This window comes from Onychostruthus taczanowskii, unplaced genomic scaffold (assembly GCF_017590055.1).
Source record: "Onychostruthus taczanowskii isolate IOZ18803 unplaced genomic scaffold, ASM1759005v1 scaffold10, whole genome shotgun sequence".
Lineage (NCBI taxonomy): Eukaryota > Metazoa > Chordata > Aves > Passeriformes > Passeridae > Onychostruthus > Onychostruthus taczanowskii.
Genome location: NW_024496526.1, coordinates 6241110 through 6255003, shown reverse-complemented (window position 1 = coordinate 6255003; position 13894 = coordinate 6241110).

Sequence of the window (13894 nt, the reverse complement as noted above, 5' to 3'; positions counted from 1 at the left end):
TTATTTTGGACCCAGAAATAAGAGTCTAAAAGCAGGCAGTGTAGAGGCTTTTGAACCAGCAAGTAAAACAATGAAAGTTCATACATAGTTCTGGGAGGAAAAATTATGACCAAGAAACTTGTAAAGGCAAGCTGAAGTTCCTGCTTTCAAGGCCTTTCTGAGCTAGAAGACTGATGGGTCAGAGGATGCTACCCTGGACCAGCTGTAATTAGGATGCACAGTGGTGCTTGTCTGCAGAAAAATGAATCTACAACAACCACATTAATGTATTACAATCATATAAATGATAAAGATTAAAAACATTGCACATAAATTATAGATATCACCATATAAAGAGATTTCATGAATCCTCAAAATGGGCTGAACTTAAGCCAATCTTTAAAATGGTTTTGGTGGAGTCACCTGTGAACTGAGCTTCCTTCTCTAATTCAGTCAAACATCCTTCCCAAAGGCTAAGCCAAATCAAAGCCAATATTACACTAAAAGGAAGGATACACAGTCATTTATACATGACTTAAAATTAAATTCAAATGGCATAAGAAGCAAATCCCCATTTTTATTTTATGCTTTTTTTTAATTTTTATAAGATCAGCTCTTAGCACAGGCAGGCAACAGAGTCCATTTCTGTAGCTCTTTGCTGTGCCCCAACTCTCATGTGTATATCTGATGAGTCACTTCTTGCTTGTGACATGTCTTTGCCACCTGCAAAACAGTCACACTGGGGCCCAGTGACTGGGTGGGGATTTTGAGATTTTTTTTTCCACTTGCAGAGTCCTTTGAGATCACTGGAAGGAAATTCTATAAACCTGTGCTGCTACTCCTCTGAATTACAGAGAAGAGATTCCATTTGAGTGATGTAGACGTTATTACTGTTGCTGTTTGTCTGCAGAAAGTGACCTTTTACTGTGCTGAAAAGAGCCAGACACTGCAGGAACTGCTGAGGATGACACAGTGGATGTCCTCCACTCTGTTGTGAAGTCTAATAAACCTAGAGGACTTTGTGTGTGCCTGACTCTGTGGGCAGACAGAAAGCAATTATTCCTTTTTCACTTGTGCTAATTTAAGGAGAAAGGTCATTTTGAATAGCTAAGAGAGTTGCTGTAATAATATTTTACTTATTTAACCAATCCTCAGTTTTAACAGATTTATGTCTTAATGTCAGAACTAACTATCCATCCAAGGACCAGAAAAATGCTTTTGTGTCAAAGTGCTATTACTCTCCCTCAAGTACAGATGTGGAAACGGAAAAAGAGAGGTATTTGAAGATTCTTCTCTGACATGGGAACAGCACTGAGATCTACAATTTTTGTGTGCTCTCTTCCATGGTCCCTCCACTGTATTTATGCCCAGACTTAAGCTCCCTAAGCAGTGCCAGCTCAGAATGACTCCAGGGCCAGTGCCATGCTATACCACAGCTAGGGACCATGTTGAGATTTCTACCACATTGAGGGTGGAAAAACTGTCTCAGGGACCCAGCCTGAAGCTCCACGTTGCACAGCATAGCTGCACCCCTTTCCCCTGAACAGTCCTGTTCTGTACAGTGCAGGGAAATGTGTTCATGGATTAGCTGTCTCCAGTGTGCAAAGCTGTGCTCTCCTTTCACTCTAAAACACCTGGCCGTGGTGTGGCCAGTAAGCAGAAACTAAACACAGGGGGGAGAATGCTGCAGCTCTCAGCAGGGTCCCAGGGTTTGAGTGATACACTTGTTCAAACTCTCAGGGCCATTTTTATACAAGAATTCAGTGGAAAAGCCTGCAAAGAAAATGGGGCAGGAAAGTTTGTTTCCTCTGTGCAGTAGCCTAGGGCTGCCTGCTGGGATCATCAAGGAATTTTATCCAATATTTTATGCCCTTGCAAGGGTCTAGACTGTTGCTAAAACTCTCTATCACTCTTGGTTTTTTTTCCTTTGATTTTCCTCTCTTTTTAGTTGAGGTTTTTGGGGTTTTGCTGTGAGGTTGCAATGACGCAGTGGAGCCTGGGTAAGCATGGCCTGCAGCCCGTGGGTTTCTAGAGGCTGGATGACCCAGAAAGTGGATACCGTGACCCAGATGGTCCTTTCCAGCCCTACGTTCTTAGGCTTACAGACACTGATAGCTGCAGGACACTCTCAAAACTAAAATACTTTTTATACTGACCAAAATGCAACCATGAAAGAAATCTCTCTTGTTTAGTCATCTGGATTGCTGCCGGAGAAAAAATGAACAAGAGTTTTCCTTTAGGTCCACTGAGCAGAACCTTGCACTGTTCACATCCCTGAAGGTGATATGCTCTCATCTAAGTAGAGCATCTGCTCATTTATTGTCCCCAGGAGTCATCACCTGGAATGGGAAACATCAGGGTTTTGCTTGAGCATTCAGCATTAAGTTGTTGGCAAATCTTCACCGTAACATTTTTTCTTATCTAATGATAATTTGATGTATGAGAAACCTGCCGAGTGAAAGCATGACTATTATGTGAGCAAACAATACAGCAGTATGTCCAGTATTATCTGTGAAATGTATTTCAATACCTGTGTGATTAATAATGGATTTGGAAGCACAGTGAAGTATAAATAATCCAAAACAATATGCAAACTTCTGTGAAGGAAAGGGATTAATACAAGAACTAAATGAAGCCCTGGAAAATATAGCACTCAAAATAAATTATCCAAAATTCTGGATCTTCCCTCAATCTAATTAAATAATAACATAAAACTCACAGATCAACAGCCCAGTGGTTTTCTGCAGTAAATATAAAACAAAGAAACTCAGCAGCAGTCAAGCTGCTTTTTAATTATGCCAACCACTTCAATCGAAAAACCCTATGAGGCTTAAGGAAAAATTGCTGTTAAGGCTGGGCAGGCTTGCTCGGTTGCACAGCATTCCAGGGAGGGAATTTGGAAGCAGAAGGAGCAACTCTGTTCTACACATTTGGTCCTTTCAGCATGCACACAGGAAAAGAACCGTCTTTAAAAGTGGGCATCATAGTTCTGCAGCCTTCCAAAACAGCTGTGAGAAGAAATTTGACCTAAGTGCTTACTGGCACAAGACGCTTACATAAACTTAGCTCTGCTGCACTCTCCTGCTCCTCAGAAATCCTGAGTTCATTCTAGTACAAAAGTTAGTCCTGAACATCTGTGCTAAGCCTAGTCTTTGCTGATGGGTGCTGTCTGCTTCGCAGGTGAGGAAGGCTGGTTTGTTCTGCTACTGACTACAGGATGGCACGGCACAGTCCCTGCGCAGTTCTCAAACACTTTGAGAACTTTCTTTGTTTTATATTTACTGCAGAAAAATCATCTCTGAAGACATCTTAAACACCGAGTTCCCTGAATGCACACACCAGTGGGGCTGTTAGGGAACACAACTGACCTCAGAACATAGTGCCAGAGACCAGGCAGGGTGCTGGTCCCTTCCTTGACCAGCAGGCAGTAAGATTATTACCAGTCATTGTTTTAATTGTCCTGCTGATTTGATTTTCTGGCTTTGTATGCTTCTCTTTTCCTTGATCTGATTCCTTTAACACGTGCACTGGAATACAGGTAAGGAGCTAAAATTTAAAACGTAAAAAGCTAGTATGACAAGACAGCATGGGCACAAATGAAAACCTTTTTTTTTTTTTAATATGCAAGAATTGCCTCAAGAGAAATCTTCTTTCACTGAGTTAAATGTTATTCGCTAAAGGAAAAAATACATAGTACAAGAGTAAGTCCTTGAAAGGAAAACAGCCTCCTAAACCCACAAACCCAAGCAAATCAAAAGACAACTTGTTCACAGAGATAAAGGGAAAAAACAGAGAGGAAAGTTTTAACAAGGACTTTTTTCATTCTCTCTTTTTAATCTAGTATCAGTATCAAGAGCTGAATGGGGAGAGCCTTTGAACAGCACCTGCATGGGCCAGCAGTGAAGGTCACATACCAACCTACAAATCTCTCCCCCCTGGCACTGGAGAGACAGTGTTACATTCCTCCCTTTGTACTGACACGAAGTGGCTTCAAGTCCATGTCCAAGTCTAAATAGTCATGAGCTGTAACCCAATCATAACTGGTGACTTCTGTACTCTGGCCAGCAGTGGAAACTGGAGACTGCTGGTCCCCACTCTCCTGCGCACCCCTGAACGTCCTCCCTCCAGCTCGGCTTTTTCCCTTCTCCGCTATCAACATCAGCTCCAATTCTCTCAGGCTGGCACCAGTTTGCTGGGAGACCTACACAATTAAGTGTTCAGAAAAAAAAAACTAACCTCCAGCAACTTTATTAAGGAGGGCTGTGGGCAGGACTAGGGGAGTAGGTTCCTTTCACCAGGTTCAATTGCATGAGAGCCTTGGAAAACTTTCTGGCAGTTTGCTGCAGGGTTATTGAGGCAGTTTCTGCATGCTTCAGTCCCTTCTCCCTTCTTTTTTAAACAAAAGCCTAATGAAGGCAAGCAGAAAAAAACGTTCTGTCACCTTCGCTGACCTGTTTTAACTTTTAAAAAGGAAAGTGATAGTGCAGTTGAAGGGTATTTTAAGCATTGCTTCCAAGTTGCTTAGCCAAAGGCTGCACAGTTCATCTAGAGCTTTAAATCACAGGCAATGACATCTCCAGCAACATACAGGGAGTTGCCCAGCACTTGTTGTACCACAATTACTCTTTAGAGATCCACAAAAGATGCCTTTTTCACTGTGCTGTGACTCACCACAGTAATTCCCTTGGTAAGGGCTGTTAGAAATACTTCAGGTGAAAATACATACTCCTGCAGTACTCTTATCTAGCTTTCTTAATTAGCAAATTATGTTATCTGGCGGAACAGATCGTATTTGGTTTTAAAAGAAATGTCTAAGATGAAAGGATTAGTTGATACTAATATTTTGGAGGACTTGATAGCCAAACAGAAGGAACAGATACTAACTGGCCCCAGCATGCTCACAGTCCATGCCGCCTTCCACTGCTCCAGCTGTTTTAGTAGGGGATCACATAGAAGATGTGAGCCCTGGTAAAGAAAAGGGGCCTGGATCAAACCCTGAAGAAGCCTTGAAAGCTGTTGTGCAGAAGTGAGGCTGTAGATTTACCCTACGTGTGTGAAGAGCATTAAGCCATCTTCATAGAGAGCTGGCTGAAAGCATTACACGTGCTATGGACACTCTGCGCTTAGCAAGATACCATTGTGGACCTGAAAACCCAAACTCTGACCTTTAAGTGCTTGCCAGAATCTGGGAGATAACAGTTATTCTTCTGACAGCCACTGTGCTGAGAACATTTTACTTCAAGCAGACATTGTGCTCACACAATGGAGCTCCTTGCCCAAAAGGCTGGTGCGATGACGCCCATTGTGGGGCTGACAGTCCCTTTATGGAACACAGCCTGAGCTGCCAGGCTCTAAAGGAAAGACATTCTGTGCACTGCCTGTGTGTGACAGGCTCGAGTTCCAGGCCTCTATCCATGGTTAAATCTGGGTGCACCGGTGACTTCCATGGGTGCTTGTGGATCACCCGAGACCAGGCCATTGAGTTTGAGTAGGATCACTGGAGCTTCACAAAACACCCACTCTTTTCAAGCAGCTGCCTTGTGCTTGGAGCTGCACTGTTGAGTGGTGATGCACAGAAATTCTAGAACATGTCAGTTTAATCAGCAGTCCACAGCTAAAGCCCTCTATAATCTCGGTTATATATTAACACATATTTATTTGGTATTAAAAAGATTGCATTTCAAATAGCAAAACCTCTTTGCACCACAGAGGATGTTTAAGACTACTAAAGACCACTTAAAGCTAGCACAGTTTTTTTGGAGGTGTTTAAATAGTTGTAGAACAGGAAACCATGGAGAAACTAAAGATCAGCAGAAAATTTTAGAGAAAGAATTGTACTTCCATGCAAACCACCCACTTCCCAAACATCATGGAGGTACAAGGCATCTGCTGTGCAAAGTTTTCCATACACCCCTGACAGAATTAAATATACGGCCACACATAGTGATAGAGCATCAAAAACCCAAGCACTAAGATTCCTCACTGCATAAACTCCCAGTCAGCTAATGAGGAGCTTGCAAAATAGGCCAGAGCCTCTATTTTCAGATCTAGATGTTGTGTTTTACTTGGAAGGGTTTAATGTATCAATAGCAAATGACAGAATTCTTTCCTTGTGATGTTCTTCGTCCAAATAAATTATATACAAATATTCTATGTGGCAATACTTCTTCAGGCAAATTCTGGCTCATCAAAATCCTAAATCCTATAATTCATTTAATATTGCTCAAATTAACCATTATGCAGTGGGTGAGGTGGCAAAGTACCTAACGTCATCATGACATAATATTGTCGAGCAGTGTTGTGACAACTTTTGCATTTTAGAAAAAAATAGCTTAGCCAATCTAGCACTGATTGGATTGACAGCAGCTAATTATTGGGTAGTCAGATAAAATTTGAATGTATCCAGATGAAACTGAAGTAGGAACAGCAACTATTAAAAATAGCTTTAAAGACAGCAGCAACTTCCCAAGTTGTTAAATAAGAAATAACAGTTATCTTCTGGATGTTATTGACAGTTGTCTTTATAATATCAACAACCATATCACATCATTAGAGTATAGTGCTTCTCAATAATTCAGAAGATATAAATTAGTTTTTCAAGAAAGGTTCATGACCCTAATTTCATTTTCTCCAAATAAATCTAATGCAATGTCCTCGGAGAAGATAATGAAGATCTACAACTCACCTGAGGAATCATTTAAAAGACCATTAATCATCTTTAAAAAGCAGTGTGGTGACATGCATTACCAGATCGTCCTTCTAAAGAACTGTATGTAAGATATTCCTGGCATGCAGTAGCTTACACAATACTGCCATCAAACTTGATCTCCCTTTACTGGAAGATGTGGAAACTGGAATATCAGACTCAAGGGAAAACATCTTTGATTTGCAGTGTCCCAGGACAACAGTTAAAGGAAGCCAAACAGGCAAGGAGAACAGAATAATTGAGATAAGGATGACTTAGAAAACAAGACATAAAACATATGCATATGGCCTAATGGGAAGAGAAATAGTTGTGAAAAAATATGTACAAAGGCACATTTAAAAAATAATTAGCTCAATCTCTGTGCAAGATAACTCTCAGCTGTTTGAAAAGTACTGTGCACTGGGTCTAGAAAGGGTCCCCACCAAAAACAGTTTTCTAAATGATAAGTAAAGGAAACATTACGTGCAGAACAGGAGCTGACTTACTTCATCAAAACTGGACAAAATCAGCAATTTCTAATGCCTAACAACTTACACATAATTGAAAAAATTCTAATGCTGTCCATTAAAAAATATTGAAATTAATTCCTTTGTAACAATCATTCATGTGTCAATTATCTGTTTCAACACTTTTTTAAAGTCTCTAATGATACACAAGATTGTTAGTGGTAGTTGTGCTTTGAGCTGAAGTTGTGTTTCAGTAGAAAACACAGCACTAAAATTACATGTGCTTAGAGCATTTTTTGCTGCTGATAGTACCTACATTTAAAAAGTATTAGTAGCTGTTACTAAATGCCAGATGCTGTCAGAAGTGATGAAGATGTTAATTTTTAGTCTTCACCACTTCAGATATTATCTGATATTCAGTTTCTCTGACAAATGCAGGTATTTATGAACTGACTACAGCGATCTTCCAGAACTGGAAATTGGTCTGCACTGTATGATGATGACTAACAAGTTGATCATGATTAAAAGCAGATTCTTGTAACTAAAGTTAGCCCTAAGCTTAACTGAGGGGCTGTGGTTGTTCTAACTTCACTAGGTCATTTGAACTGCCAGTAAAATGAGAATTATAAAATAATTTACTTCCAAGCTGAGTTATTCATCAATTTCCTTTGCTGTATTTAGACAATCAGTTTCCTCTGTCCTTATCTGATTTTTTAATAGAAACTTCTTATCCCTCTGGAACTTCAGTAACTTTTTGTACAACTTGAACAAATCCCAGGTAACTGTTCAGACCTGACTGACTGTGGTCAATTAAACATCATTTTCCTCTGGTCTCCATGCATTTATGCTATTGTGCCATTGATCCTCGGTCTCTGGCAAGTGCGCCTAGTAAGATATTGCACATAGACTCATCAGGTGAACAGATTCATAAGTGGAATGAACCTTAAAAGCAGAAAAAAGAAAGGAATGAGTATCTATTGATATCAAGACTGATCAAGGAGGATGAGAAAATAACCAGACCTTCAGTTTTGGCCCAGAAGAGAGGATCAGAAACTACAGGAGGAAACGCCCTCTGGGGTTAGAGGCAAAGCACTGAGGACTGAAACAGTACACTGGGTTTGTGCTTTGTTGAATTAGGGCTTGGTTTTGTAAAAATTAAATTTGGGCTGTGCACTCAATTTCTTTGTGTTGATAGAAACCATTTGAACATAACTAAACTACAGAATTAATCAATTCCCACTTTTACATTGCATTAATTCCAACAATGTTTTTTGGCAGAGATCCTATCAACAAACTATCTCCAGGCAAAGATTAGTATTTCCTTTGTAAAAAATACTGTAAAACTATAGGAGCATAATACATTGCTTTAAAATGGAAAAAGTTTGAATTCATATAGAAAGAACATCTCATATGGAGATCAAGTAAAACTGCTATGGACTGGACACTAGAAGCTTTAAGGACTGTTATTCAATAACATTTTTTGATCTAAACAGTGTCACTTGCTGATGTATACAAAGTAAATTCTGTTTGGTGAAACACAAAGTGGTCCCACCTGAACTAAGGGTGCCATTACACAGAGCCTCAAGAGAGTAAGGAAATAAATCTCCATGAGGGTTACATTACTGTCTTATTTCAGTAGATGCCTTTGTGCTTCAAAAACATGATGTAAAAAAAGTCTAGTGAACAAGACACATAACTTCTTATCCCTGAAAACTGGAAAAGATAACATTTTGCAGTAGAGATGGCAGATTTCCATAAGGATTTTGCCGTTTATCTAGGTATTAGGATGGTAGCATTACAGAGTACACAGAAGGAATGTCTGAAAAGCAGAGGCCATGTCCAAAAGATGGATATGCAATGTCATCATTCTGTTTCCTGCTGGAAGGAGCACATATGAACATATGACTCAAGCTGGGACTGCTTGCTTTGTTTGGGCTTTTTTTTTTAAGAATAAAAAAATCAAAAGATGGGAGGAAATAATAACCACTTACTATCTCTAATTTTGGTGAGCCAAAGCTTGTACTGAAAAAAATGGTTTTTTGTACAAGTGAAGTGTATGCTTTTACATTAAGAGGATGACAAAATCTTTAAATCCTTTGTTTTCAGGTAGAGGTTTGCTGTATTTTTTCCTAAATAGCCAAAAGTATGAAGACAAGATTGTAAGTTCAGTTATTCAATATGATAATGGATATCATGGCTTTTTAAAGCAAAGAGAAAACTGAGTAAGAAATACATAATTTGGACACAGAAGGCCTCAGACTTGCTGGAAGGTGAAACAAGCTAGAACTGGTGACAGAGCATCTCAAAACTCATTTCCTCTTCATATTCTGCACAGGCAACTGCTGCAAGAACCAAACATCCTCCTATAATATCTATGTCAACTTTAAGAAGCTTAGCTTACTTTATTGGGATATTTGGGTGTAGGTCAGATATCAATCAGCTCATTTTCCAGTTTCATTCTGATTACCAGTTAGTCAAAAATCAATATTAGGGGCTTGCACTTTTACTGCCAGATAAGGTTCTGCTGCACTACTGCAGAAGGAGCAGTCTGGGTCACAAGTCTGTGCCTTGCTGTGGTTATCAGCCACACTGTGTAATCCACTTTAAAAACTGCATTTCCAGCTCAAGTTAGTCAGGCTTTAATACAAACAGGGGGAGAAAGGCTGTAACACTGTCTCTGCTGTTACAGCCACCTTCTTATTTTCAGCCTACATTTGTCTATGTCCACTTTTTCACTTGTTCACTCCCAGCCAGTATTTTCCTTTAGCTTCAATTATTCCGTTACCAAGTATGTATCAACAATACATTTAGAGAATGAAATTTAAAGATAGGGGTATGATGAGAAAGCCCAGTTTGGTAACCTTATAATTCAGGCTTCTTTTCTCTCCCCATTCTGTGTTGAGACATTTTGGTACCAGCAGTGTCAGGAGAATTGTGATGTGGTGCACGTGAGGGATGGGGGTCTGTGGCTGACTGGGGGAGGATGCCCAGCTTCATGAACTTCTTCCCTAAGCCTCTCTTCTTTCCTTAGTCTTCTTATTTCTGTGCCTGAAAAAAAAAATCTTCTTGCTGTTGTACTTTCTTTTGCATGTCAAACTCAGCTGATTACTAGAAACTGTCAATTTATTTCTAAACCTTCTGAACTACAAAACATAGATTTCTTTGAATAAAATTATCTTAGGCTTTCTAGTTTGTTTGTTTGGGGTTTTTTTTTCCTATTACATTTCTGGTTGGGTCTGGAGCCCCTGTCTATTCTTTTTTCTCTTCTGGAAACAGAAGTTTCAGATAGACTTTACATCACTGACAAATAGTTTTTGCCTGTACCCTGTATTCTTATGGTCCTTGTAGTTCTTTGAATTTTAGTAGTATATCTCTAAATTCAACAAAGTTTGTTTTCAAGTAGATGTTAATTTCAGTGACAGAACTATTTATCTTTTTCACTTTTAGCTGATTTTAACTGGATCAAATCAGGATTTCCTAATCCAGTAACAGTTTCTTATGACAGTATTATTTTTTAAAGAAAGCTTCTTTGTTTACTGAAACCAAACGTTAAATAGCATTGACTCTGGCTGGTTCATTAACTTTTGTGAAAGAAGCATGTCCACTTTCCCATGTGGAAATACCTGGGGACTGACCACTGTGAATATTTGCATTTCTACCCTCTGCCAGGAAATTAAGTTTTTCTCTAACAACAAAATTCTTGAGAGAGGACGAGATATTTTTAAGAACAACAGAACAATACAGAAGACTATAACCACTTCCAAGATGTTTCCAACTGGTTGGAGACTCAGAGCAACATCTAACCACCATCCATGTGTTGACAGCACTGTCCTTCTTCCAGAGACCACTTGGCATAACCTGTTCCTGCACACACAGCACCTTCAAGCCCTTCCTGGCTACCACAATGGAGGTGGAGGAGCAGTGGAGACCCTGGTCACTCTTGTTCTCATCCCACACCACGATGAACCCTGCACAGGTACCTCCTGAGGCTGTGGCATCATGCAAGGCCTCTGTAATCCAGATCATTCAGTAATACGTGCCGGGTCATAACCTAACAACATATAAACCCAAATCATTGTCCTCCTCTTGTTACCAGGTATCTGTCAGCTTGTGCTAATTTGAGTCCTTATCTCTCAGAGGTTAATTGGAACTGGCAGCTGCCTCATGGTAACAGGACTGTAAGAGCACTCATGTCATCTGCACTGCAGCTGCACCACGAGGTGCATCGTGGCCATATCTACAGGTAAGACATGGGGTGAAACAGGAACAGAAAACCAGACAGGCCTTGGGGGAAAAGTTATGAAAGAAATTAATTATTATTACAGGGATATGTTAATCAAGAGATCAGCTTTGCTTCGTTAAATAATAAAGCGAAAAGATTTTCTTTGCTGCACTCTGCTCCAAAGGCATCTCTTCTGTTGAGGTAGGGAAATTGTGCTGGATTTAAGTTCAGCTCTTTATAACACCAGTTTGGAAGTGAAAAGTAAACAAAAGAGGCTCTAGAGAAAAATATAACTATAAATAAAATATAGAGAAAAATATTTCATAAAATGTTCCCAGCTTGAAAGAAGAGGCTAAAGAAATAGAACTTCTCAATGTCAGAGCAGCAAATTAGTCTGTGTGCTGGCTAATGCTCCACTTAATTTGGCTCCAGTTCCTCTCCCACCCTTGGAAAAGGACCAGAAGGAAGGTGACCTAGAGGCAAATACCAATTTCCTGGTGTGAATCCACATATTCAATGTCACAAAAATGCTCTGGCATCAAGGTGAGAGGTTTGCAGAGTGAGGACTGCAGGAGCAGCCCCATGCTCTGCCCTTGAGATGGAGACAGTGAACACCAGTGCCCACAGTGCTGTAATGCAGGCACATCTATGAAACCCTTAAAAAGTCATGTGTGCCTGTAAATTTATTATAGCAAGGACCTAAATGGAATCCAAATGAACACAACAGTTATCCCATATAACAGGGATACATGTAGATATAAATATATTTATATACATATACTACATTATTGTCTGGGAGAGTTTATCTGGAAGCCATAGTTCATATAATAGAAATTATGTCCAAGCTGAAGGATTTCAAATAATCCAAATAGCTCTTCTTTTTATCCTTTCCACAAAATTAGTACAGGCTCTAAACATATTCACAAATCTAAACAGCAGGAAGCAGAATGTATATTACTTAAAATTTATACATAACATCAAAATAAGATGTGAGAGAGGCCTGTAGCAAATCATGTAGCAAAATGAGAAGTAACATTAAAAATCACTCTTCCTTAAAAGTATCCTTACTGCCAGTAATTCTCAAGATCATACTTAATCAATGTATTAGTTTCCCAATCCTTGGGGAAAGGGATCTTCATCTCTTTTTTAGTGTTCAAAGGAACACTTGCAGTGCTCAGTGGCATCCCAAGCTTGGACACTAATGGTTAAAAAAAAACCATTTAGCAATGGCTTCAAGTCTATAACTCAGCTGAGGATGAATCACTCTTTACTTTTTGGATTTTGTATTCTTACTTGTTATGAAGTTCAATGGCTGGCTTAGCAAAGCAAATAAGAATTTTTATGGAGAAGTACAGAAGTAAAGGAGTTGAGCTTCTGAATGAATATTTCCAAAAATAGGAAATTAAACTCTAACGACAAAAGCTGAGAGGAGGCCAAGGGAATTAGCTGTTCAGCTGTCACTCATTTTCTGAATTCCCTCTCCTTAGGCTAGACTTTTTAGGGGAGACAATTTTATTTTTGCACATTGGTGAGCCATAAACTTAGGGAACAAATTTCATGCCTTTAGGCTTTGCAAAACAAATTGGGGAGGGGGGAGGGGGGGAAGGGGGGCAGGTGGTTGTTTTGTTTTGGTTTTTTTTCATAATAGAGACAAAACTTGAAACAGCGGTATTGGTATAAAAATTCTTTTTGTGTTGTAAGGATATTCCAAGCCTGAGAGACAGGAAATGAGACAGTCCTTTATCCTGGCAATTTTCATCATTTAGCCATCGGTAGGAAGTATCTTTAAACCACACCTTTCAAGCGTACAGACAGAGGAGCATGATTTATGGAATTTTCTGTTTCTGATGGTTGAGCCAACATTAACAGAGACTCATATTTTATTGGTTGGCTATTTTTATTATATCAAATGTCTCTCTTCAGTTCTTGCAGCACACTGCATAACTATGGAAGCAAGTTCATCTTTCCTATGACAGAAACACTAAAATACAGATCCCCTAGGACAACCTCAATTTCTAAGATGGAAAGTTGATATTAAAACATGTGAATGATAGATGATTACCTGCCACTGAGAACAGATGGACTCTGGTCACTTCCTTTTGACTCAAGCTTTTGAATATATCTTTTTTAGTCAAGTTTATGACTTTCAAAGCTATTGGACTTTTTGGGGGAATACTCTGATCATTTGTCCAGGTATCCTGTCCAAAAGCTATCAATTTAAGTTATGCTGCTGACCACCCAGTCAAGAGGTAGGATGTGAGAGTTCAAGGTATCAGCTTCCAAGAAATACAGACCTATAAACACTGGTTTTTAACAAAACTGAATGGTGATATTAACACCATAATTCAGCAAGTAAAAATAACAGTGCAAATTTTACACCAAAGAAATACACATGAAGCTTTTTGTTTGCTGCGTTTCTGAAAACATCCCACAAATAAAATAACCAAGTTCTTTACTCCTGAAAATATATACATGTTAGTATTGAGAAACACTAACAGGTAGTTGGTATTTTAGGGCTGAATTTACCAATCCTTCAGAAAG